The following is a 10,436-nucleotide window of genomic DNA, read 5'->3' as shown; positions in this document are numbered from 1 at the left end:
CTCCTGCTCATATTAATGGCATCCCAATATGAGGGAGGAGCAACTTCTCTATGGCACTGAAGACCTCACCATCATCTATGTTTGGAGTATAGACATTCACCAGGCATACCTCCACGCCATCAAGCTCACCATGCACCATCACATATCTGCCTTCCACATCTGCCTCGTTTTTCCAACATTTTTATGGAACCTGTGGGGCCACCCAGATTGCCACACCCCTTGCATATGTGGTGTAGGTGGATGTGAATAACTGTCCTCTTAATTTCTTGTGGAGTTTCTGTGTTTCGGTGTCTAACAAGTGTGTCTCTTGTAGCAAGAACTTATAAGTTAGATGGTAAATGCCCCACCAGGAGCAGCATCCTTACTGCTTAGTCCACTCTCTCTAACTGCCACTCTCCATGCACAGACACTCAACAACTTTTTCTTACATCACACACACTCACTGGCTGAGCAAGAGGGAACTAAATAACTATTGAGAGGATGCATTATACCAACATAAGGCCATAACAGTCTGCAACTTGCAGTCTGGGACCCCACACCAGTAGAGACCAGGAGAATGCTTTGCGTGCCAAGGTTGAGATACAAAATTGCCGACCCTCCTTTCCAGATTCAGGACTGATAACCTGGGAAAATGCAATCAGAGCTCCAGGGTTGGAGTATTGACCATCGACTCACCTTCCCAGTTTCAGGCCCAGTAACCTAGGGAACACTCACTAAACTGGCCAGGAGTGTTGCCTGCATCCAACTGAGAGAGAAATCTGACTGACTGTTCAGGAAGAAGACACTGCTCAGAAGCAGAGTCTGCAAGGAACTGAGGGGATGAGCTGCAAATGACATGGGATGTGAACTGCTTTGAGAGTCTGAGATTGAGGCCGGAAGGACCAGACATTTCTCCCTTGTGAAAGTGGCATCCACACCTGTTTCTGAGGTTGTCAGAATTCACCCTAAAGAAAATTCTACTCCATCACTTTGAGCAGGGAAAGAACAAAGCACTTAGGCAACGGTGATAATCAATAAGGTTGAATGTTCAAAAAGTCAGAGGGAAAAGCAGCAACAGAGTGTCAGGAAGAGGAGGCACCTGCTTGTTTTGGGGGAAGTGGTTTATTGGATTGGGCCTGAGAAAGACACAAGTGGCAAGGCACCTGTGACAGGAAACTCTACTGCAACCAAGCACCTCCACAGTAATTGTGCTGGCTCTGTTGTGACATAATGGTGGTTATGGAGGCATGAAATGTGAAGCACAAAGCCTGCTGGTTGGGCCAACGTCCAGGTGAAACTATCCTCACCTGGCGGGCTATGCTAATTATACACGATCAGAGTGGGATGGCATTTGATGTAACGACGCACACAGGCAGCACCTATGAAAGGACTTCAGAAACTTCATAATCAGGACTAAGAAAGGTACAGTGACATTGTTTCAAATTGGAGAGACAAGTGTACATGATGGGAGACTAGCTGAATGATTTGGCTGTAATGAGACTGAGCAGAACACCAGGCAATACCCTCTTCCACACATCGTACCACTCCCCTCACACAGGACAAAGGAAACACCTTTCCTTTTTACAAATCAAAGTACTGCCTGGAGAGTGATTTATTACTTGCCACCTGATGACTGTTGAGTTTCTAATCCCACACCACCTCCTTGAGTAAGCCTTTGACTGCTAGCATTTGCTACCCTGAGAGTAAAGTGCTGAAAGGGTATTCTTGGTAATCAGTTTTGGGTCCACCAGTAATATTGAAACCCGAACAGCAGTGGTAAATGGCTCTGGTTTATACAATTTGAACGCAGTAACCCCTGACTGCCCAGGGGTTCCTAAAATAGTACCCGCAAATGGAGATGGAATAATCTTTGTCTTTTTCTACTTATGTAACCCCCATTGCATTTCATATTTTCCTGTATTAATATATTTAAGTGCATGCTTATTGCATTTACTATTGAAGGTACATGAACAACATATTACATTTGATTTATATTAGCTTAATAGATCATCAGTTATTCATATATATGTACTCATATAGTTTATATGCAACAGAATTCAGTGAAGGTGCAACATAATTAATGAATTAAAAGATTATTACATTCATCCTTGCATTTTACATCATTATGGAAGAGGTTTGCCCTTTTCAATTATTCAGAATAGTTTATTTAGGCTAGGTACAGAAATAGTTTAGGAAGAGAAGAATGTTCAACAGCAAAGGAGACTTGGGAGACTTGGTGTGCGCAAGCTGCAGATGTATACATCTCCAGTGAAGACCATAGGCTTCTGAGTGCCAGCCTGGCCTAAACGGCTTGCCTGGGAATGCCATAAACAGAACGCTGAGACAGGGGGGAACCTTCTTGAAGTACAGAACAACAGGCTAGTTGTTCTTCGCATAAGGTATGTGGGCTAGAGGCTACCTTAAGAAACTCCAAAAGGCACTTTTAATGCTAAGGCTGCTTAACCAGAGGGGAGGGGCTCTTTAAACAGAGACTGATCCAATTCAGTGTAATGAACTTATGACGTACAGTCACAATGGTTCAGTTATTTTTAATAATCTGTATATTAATTGCACTTATTGTCACTGTTTTATTTATTTTCAAAATTAAATCTATACACATTATCAGCAATAGATTAGGATGTTGATTTTAATATGTTTTCAAATATATTCATTGTGTGGATTCATATGTGTCCATTTATGGTGAAAGGAGTTCGGAGCTCACTAATAAACACATTATCCTTTAAGTCTAATAGGACCGATCATTGCCCAGAGCACACCATCCACATATAATGCACAGGTGGTTTATGGGTTACAGTCCACCAGGTTTCCTGTCTCTAGTTTGTAAATTGGCATTGAGCACGTTGAGTGTCTAGGCAGCCAAATCTCAGGATGTTGTTTTTTGCATACATTGCAAAAAATCTATCTGCAGCAAGCAGTGTGGATCTCAACATTGTACTTCTCATAGATATCAGTGCTAATTAATAGGATCCAATCTGCACACAAAGGTTCACCCAAACTCAACCTGCACTCAAAAGTGGCAGAAGATAATATTGAAAGAAGCAAGCCTGAGATACCAGTCCCCAGATGAGCTGATCAAGATGTTGTAGAAAAGGGTGTGGAGGGCTCCAAGGTCCAAGCATAGAGAGATGATTATACATTTCATGATGGACCATCCCTCAGAGGAGAGTAATGTGGATACATTCTCTCAAGGTCCCAGATAGCAGACTTCCCCTACACTGTCATAAACAATATTCTTGAGACTGTTTTCCGGATCATCCTCAAAACACTATGCATTTCTAGGCAACCCGTGTAATCTGTCCCAGGGATCCCAACCTTCGATAGCCTAGATATTACAAAATGCTATGGCAATTTGTATGGTGCAGGTTATCACCCGTGGGAGTTTACAGGCACTGGAACAGGAACGTATGCTGGGTGACATTCCTGGTTGAACAGCCAGGTCTTCAGTTTCTTGCAGAAGTTGAGAAGTGAAGTAGCTGTCCTGATGTATTGCGGAAGTACATTCCAGTTCTTGGTGGCAATGAAGGAGAAAGTGCACCTTTGTGACTTGCTTCTGCAGATGCCGGGAAACCATGTGAAGGAAAGAGAGGTAGAGCGTAGGTGCATGGAAGGATGGTAGAATTGAATTCATTCATTGAGGTAGGCTGATCCGGTGGAGGGCTTTGTAGGTGTGAATGACTAGCTTGAATTGTCAACATTTCTGGATGGGTAGCCAGGGTAGTTCAGTGAGGTAGGGATTGATGTGTGCCCTTCTGGGGACATCTAGGATGAGTCTGACAATGGTGCTGTTTTGGATGGTCTGGAGTCTTTGTGTGACCAGGTGGGAGATGCCGACATAGAGTGCATTGCCATAGTCGAGTCTACTGGTTATGAGGGCCTGAGTGACCGTGGGTCTTGTGTGCGTGGGGAGTCATTTGAAAATCTTATGAAGCATTCTGAAGATCAGGCAGGCAGATGTGATCACAACTTTGACCTGTTTAGTCATCATGAGTTTGTCATCTAGGATGATGTCCAGGGTTCTGGCGTGGTCTAAGGGAGTGGGTGTGGGACTTAGTTAGGGTGGCCACCAGGAGGAGTCCAATGGGGAGCTCTTGTTTCTGAAAATCAGGACTCCATTTTGTCCATATTGAGTTTAACACAGTTCTCTCTCATCCAGTTGTCCATGCTGGATATACAGGCGGTTACATTGGTCCTGGTAGTGGTGTTTGTGGCGGTGAGGGAGAGAATGAGACCAAGAAACATGAACCAATGTTCCAGAAAGCCAAGGAGAAGCAGGGGAATAAGGATAAACAGTTTAAGAGGAAGAAACTCAAGTTAGTTTATCGGAAAGAAGAGGAGAGGTGAAGGAATAGACAAGATGCATGGGCCCTGGAATGAGTATAAGGAAGCAGGGTCAAAGGCAGGCAAACAAGAGAGAGGGGTAACAGAAAAAGAATAGGAAGAGAAGCTGAGGTTAGCAGAAAGATAAGGATTTGGTTTGGGTATGGTGATTCACCCCCCAAGCCTAGGAATGCCACAGGAAGGTACCAAGATAGATTACAGATATGAACATGCCTGGCATTGACATTCTAGGGTCGTTCCATGGATTAAAATCTGACTTATGACAGCAGGAAATATGCTTTGGTTAAGAGGTTTGGATTAAAGCCAACCCAATAGCTACGGAGGTTAAGTGACAGCAAGATGTCAGATAGAGTTCAGTTTGAAATGGGTCCATGACATGGTGCATTACTGGTATGAAAGGGTGACAGAGATGCAATGAAGTATTATCAGTCCTTAAATCAGTTAATGATTGCAGATGACTTGGGGAAGAGGGCTCTAAACCACTCTGGCAGTACTTGTATGATCTCACTGAGAAGGATCCAGAAAAACCTGCTGTGTTGTCTGACAAGTGTTTTAGTGATAGGGTGAACAAGGGGCTGGATCTCTCAACAGAATGGTTTCAGACCAGAAGGGAAGGGCCAGAATGGTTCCCCCTAGTCCTGGCCAGGAAAAAAGGCTAGGGAGAAGTGGGCTCCTGCTCTGATATGCAGCATGCTACCAGAAGGAATAGGTAACACTGAAGGTGGAATACAACCTAATCACTATGGACATCGAAGAAAGGGACTCAGATGCTCTCATTACACCTAAACACTACGGGGTTAGTGAGTGTGGTTGGTATCAATGGAAAGAAGGTTCCTGCTCTACAGGATAATGGCATCAATAAGAAATGCTGAGAGGATTCTTTCTAGTACATTGACAATGGTCTCATAACCGTAGTCTACAAGCTTTCCCAATGGACTGTATTATTTACAACTAGATCCAATAAAGCCTGGTTAAGTGACCTACATTGGAACATGCAGAAGTGGCAGATCTCAACACCCCAGTAAAGCGTGTTTGTTCGCAGCACTGCCACATACTTTGTTAGCTACCTTAAGAGATGCAAAAGGATTCATTGAGTTTGCCATATATATTTGACAAATTCAAAAAAACAATTGTCCTCTTGCCAAGGTTTCCAAATAAACCATTGTCAATCATTCTAGGATGCTGATTCTTCCAAATGATTGCTGATTTAAAAAAATATATATAAATATAATGCCAATAGCACCTTTTATGAATGCCACTTCGACAGCAGAGTTCATAGTGGTAAAGAAAATGTTGACCTCTTTTGTCACATTCCAATATTTACTATCACTAGTAAACCTGGGAAAGCTTCAAAATTCTAGACCTTCCCAGGGAAGCCTAACTTGGAGAAATTTGTTTATTTCTCCTCATTATTTCCTCATGCTATGTGTGCTGCATTCTGTAGCACACATAGAAAGTGGAAAAAGCCTCAGAGGATTGTTTTTGTGCAGGAAGGTAAACAATACTGCCTGCAACACAGGCACCCTCGCACCAAATTGCAAGGGTGGCTGCTTTGGTGCTTGGCAACAGCTAGTACACCAGCACAAAGAGAGGGAGAGCAGGAATACCCCATATCTTAGTAGATATGGTGCATTTCTGCCCATTCCATTTGACGCAGCACAGCACAACAAGTTGTCTTGCTCCATTGCGCTGCATCAAATGTTAGTAAATCTGCCTCTAAGTGCTCAGTCTCTCATCCACAGCGCCTTTGAAATCATACTGATTCCCAGTCAAAATTCAACAATTTGCCTTTGGACATGTTAAAAGAAGCCCAATAGTGAATTATACACCATTCATCCCAGATTCAACCAATATCACCGAAAAATACTGTTTAATTGAATAATTCAGTATGTATTTTTATTCTTAAAAAACGGTTAAAATGATCATATATGAAAAATATACATTTGGTATGACAATAAATATGTGCAAAGCAATTTATTCTATATGCAAATTCAAAAAGACCACACCAGAGTTATTCTAAAATCAAATAAATCTTTACATGAACTGACAATGAAACTTCATGTTGTTAAATAAAGGGAGCATACGATAGACATTAATTGTTTGTCATTTATCATTGGTCAAACCACTATATTGAAAAAGTCTCTTGTTCAACCAAAGACAAGTCGATTTAGTGCTTTAGTAACTCTGCATCGATACGTTTCGGTGGGTTTGAATGATCCAACCACCTTCTTCCGGAAAAGACTTGATGTCTCCCACAACTTCAAATCTATAATAAAAACATTTTGTAAAAGGCAAAACAAAAACCGATTTAAAAGTTAATAAAATCTTAACATCTCTGAAGCACATAGCAAATATTAAACAAATTACGGATATATATAAAAAAAGGTATTGCTTCGTACATCCATGTTTAAATCTATACATATAGAGACAAACAGTGTTGACTCATAGTTTTCTGTCAATACATTGTTTATAATACAAATAAAACTGTTTAAAAAAAGACTTGGCGATATTGGATAAAAACAAACTTACAACGACAGATGCAATTCTCATAATACACAACAAACATAATAGGCTTTTAAATAAACTTAATCTTTAATCTTACTAATCTTTTTAATCCCCCTTCTACTGATTGTAGATATGTGGAGTAACCCACCAACAATAAAGGTATGGTGTCTGTTCAGAAGTGGCTGCTTTTGGGCTGGCTCTTCGGAATAAAATGCCACCCACGAGTTTCTTCAGCATTTCCATCAACATAAAAATTTCCACTATAAGGCTGGGGGAGAGCAAAATATATAAATGTATTACCACTGACTATATAAAATAATATTCTCATCATACTGGTTCCACCTTCAGGTACGCATTTCAGTTAATTTCTGTTAGGTAACGTTTGGATGTTGGAAGGAATGGAAGCTGTCTCCAGGTGGATGAAGAACAGCTGCCTACAACTCAACATGGACAAAACTGAAGTACTCATCATGGGCCCACACCAAGATGCCTGGAATGCCAACTGGTGGGCCCCTGCCCTCAGGAACCCTCCTTCCCCCACTGACCACGCACGCAACCTCTGAATCATCCTGGACTCCGAACTCAAAATGAACTGCCAAATGAATGCCGTCACCTCCGCCTGTTTCCAAACCCTCCATCTCCTACGAAAGACCTTCAACTGGATTCCTCTCAGGCACAGGAAAACAGTCACCCACACCCTCATCAGCAGCAGACTGGACTACAGCAACACACTCTATGCCGGAATCATCAAGAACCTCACCCGCAAACTCCAGAACTTCCAGAACACCTCCGCCAGACTAGTCCTCAACGTACCTCGCCACTGCCACATCACGAACACCTGCCGACACTACACTGGCTCCCCGTCGAAAAGAGAATCACCTTCAAGCTTGTCATCCATGCCCACAAAGCACGCCACAACACCGGACCGGTCTAACTGAACCACCGCCTCTCGTTCCACGCACCCCAGAGATCTCTCCACTCAGCCCAGCTCTCCCTGGCTACAGTACCTTGCATCAAGAAAGCCAGAACAGGCCTTCCTCGCGGACAAGGTATGGATCATCCTCCCTCTCCACCTCCGGCAGTCACCAACACTCTCCAAGTTCATGAAAGACCTCAAGACCTGGCTCTTCGATGAACCTGAGTGAACATCCTGGAGCTGCGTCCCCCCCCCCCCCCCTCCCCCCAGCGCCTTCAGACCCTACCGGTGAGTAGTTGAGCTTCACCAACCCTTTAATTGATTGATGTTAAATTTAGAAGCTAGTCTTGTGGAGTCTGCCACACGTAGTCATGGAGATGGGTCATAAAATCCATTGAAACAGTTGTGCTATTTGCCACTTTGTGGTTCTGGGTAACTGCAGGTGAACAACCCATTTTTTAGCTGTGTTCTGACTATCTAATAGAAGAGATAGCTAGTGTGTATTGGTGTCTTATATAAGTGGTAGAACTGTTCCATCAGAGTGGCATCTCAACCCTACTCACCATACAGACTGGTCCTCACACCAATATTCAACATATTGTTTTTTTTTGGTGTTTTCTTTTACCAGAAGGGTCAGAGGTTAGTCGAATACAAAAGGGCACTACAGTACATCAACAATAATTCAATTCTTTATTCGGATAAATATATATCCATAAAAGCAAAAATCACATTACAGCACATGAAAAAAGCAATAATATCATGATAAGATATGTAAAATCAAGTAAGTTCAGATATATTCATAAAGTACACATAGTTTTGCGGGCTTGCACAGCAATCTTCCAAAAGGCACCTACTCGAAGAACCAATTCATCATCTTCGAAAAGGAGGATGGATCTGTATGCAGTTTCAAGGTGAATAGGTGAGTTATTTTTAAAGTAAGGTATTAAAAGCCATTTAGCATATTTATGTTAAAACTTACAGAAAAATAAAAAATGTAATATAGATTGCCCGCTCTGGCCATCGCATGCGCGTGGCAGGAGATCGAGATTGGCATGGAAGCCAAGGGGGAAGCAGAGTAAAAATTTCACCGTGCCCACTCTTAAGCCGAAAAGAGTCCCCTCTCCCACCGGCCATTTTGTAAAATAACTGGCCAGCTGGTAAGAGGTGTTCTCAATTGACGAAAAAGCAACTACAGTTGTTTTCTTCCACGCCCTGTCTAGTCTTACCTTGCTATAATGCATGTAAAGTGCTATGTGTAAGTCTCTTTTGCTAACAGTGTCTGCCTCAATTGGATTTCTGAAAATATATTCATAATTCACCCTGCTTAGGCTTGAGCGCACCTCTGCTAGCTATGAGATATCCATTCCCTTTTCACATTTGAGGCAATCTCCTATAATCTCCTGTGTGAGGGTTGCCGCTTGATTTTTCCAGATAGCTATCCAAAATAGGGCTGGGCGTGCCTGTATATAATCTTCCATGTAATGAAGATTCAATTAGCTGGGGCAGACATATTGTGACATGGAGATTGGGGCACCCAAGAGTTTCTGGCAAAACCTGTTTTACCTGCAGCCCCTAGTGATACCCCAAACCTCTGCACCATAAGTAGCCGTAGGAATGCACTGAAGTTTAAAAAAAATTAAAATAGCTAAGACTGCCACTGTCATCCTTGGTTGTGGAAGGCTGAGAACCGAATTAATTGCTTTGATAAACTTGTTCCTACAGAAGGCCATGTGGTCTGACCAGGAGCCGTTAGCAGCAAAACTAAGCCCTAAATAGGGAAAAGTGCTGGTACATTGTAAACTCTGGTTGCCCACAGAAATAGAATATAAAAGGTGATTCCGTCAGACCATTATAAAAGATTTTTTTTAATTAGTACATAAATCTATGGTGGCCATAAAGTCAACACAACGCAGTACTAAGAGGCGTATGGCATTAGGTATGCGGCCCATTAAAACAGTATCATCGGCATATAGTAGGGTGGGGAGTATAATAGAGTTAACTCTGGGGACGTTGTTGCTTAACTCAATCAATGTTTTATGTAAATTGTTAATATATATAATAAAAAGTAGGGGGGTCAAAACACACCCCTGCCTGACTCCTCTGCCAACCAGTCATTAGAGACCTCTCCCCCAGTGTTGATCCTGGCTCGAGCTCTCAGATCCTTATGAAGGTGTGCAAAAAAGTGTACCAGGGCCTTGTCTAACCCATAATCTAACAGGGTTGACCACAGCCGTGACCGATTTACGTAGTCGAAGACTGAGGTCAAGTCCATAAATGCCAGGTAAATGGGTGACTTCTGTGCAATGGTGTATTTCCCTATTATTAAATTAAGGTTGAGGCATTGCTCGATCATGCCTACACTGCTCCTGAAACCCATCTGATAAGGTTGCAAAATAAAATTGACTTCAGACCAAGTTTTGATCCTATTGTATAAGACCCTCCCTAAATTTTTAAGAGCGTTGTCAAACAGGGAGATTGGTCTATAACAACTGGGTTTGGAGCGGTCACCCTTTTTAAAAATTGGTACGATGGTGCTGGTTGACCGGGTGCCAGGCAATGGGGCGCAGGATAAGTTGTTAAAAACATTCAGAAACAGAGGGGCCCAGAGTTCGGGTTTATATTTAATGAGGTTGATTGGTAACCCATCGGGACCAAGGGCTTTATTGCCCGGGCTCTG

General features: G+C 42.5%; 1 long non-coding RNA gene across 1 annotated transcript in view; it reads right to left on the bottom strand.

The window, feature by feature from the left end:
- Positions 1 to 6,470: 6,470 nt before the first annotated feature.
- The window catches only part of LOC146865949 (uncharacterized), a 218,988-nt gene continuing 215,022 nt past the window's right edge, over positions 6,471 to 10,436 (bottom strand). Inside the window, exons 8-9 of the long non-coding RNA XR_014976734.1 lie at positions 6,992 to 7,111; positions 6,471 to 6,604 (exon numbers count right to left, since the gene is read on the bottom strand). This is a non-coding gene — a long non-coding RNA (uncharacterized LOC146865949). The remainder of the gene's footprint in view (positions 6,605 to 6,991; positions 7,112 to 10,436) is intronic.

The sequence above is a fragment of the Triturus cristatus genome, chromosome 2_1, assembly GCF_964204655.1.
Source record: "Triturus cristatus chromosome 2_1, aTriCri1.1, whole genome shotgun sequence".
NCBI classification, from domain to species: domain Eukaryota; kingdom Metazoa; phylum Chordata; class Amphibia; order Caudata; family Salamandridae; genus Triturus; species Triturus cristatus.
Note: the sequence above shows the minus strand (reverse complement) of the source record. Positions and strands in the feature narration are given on the sequence as shown.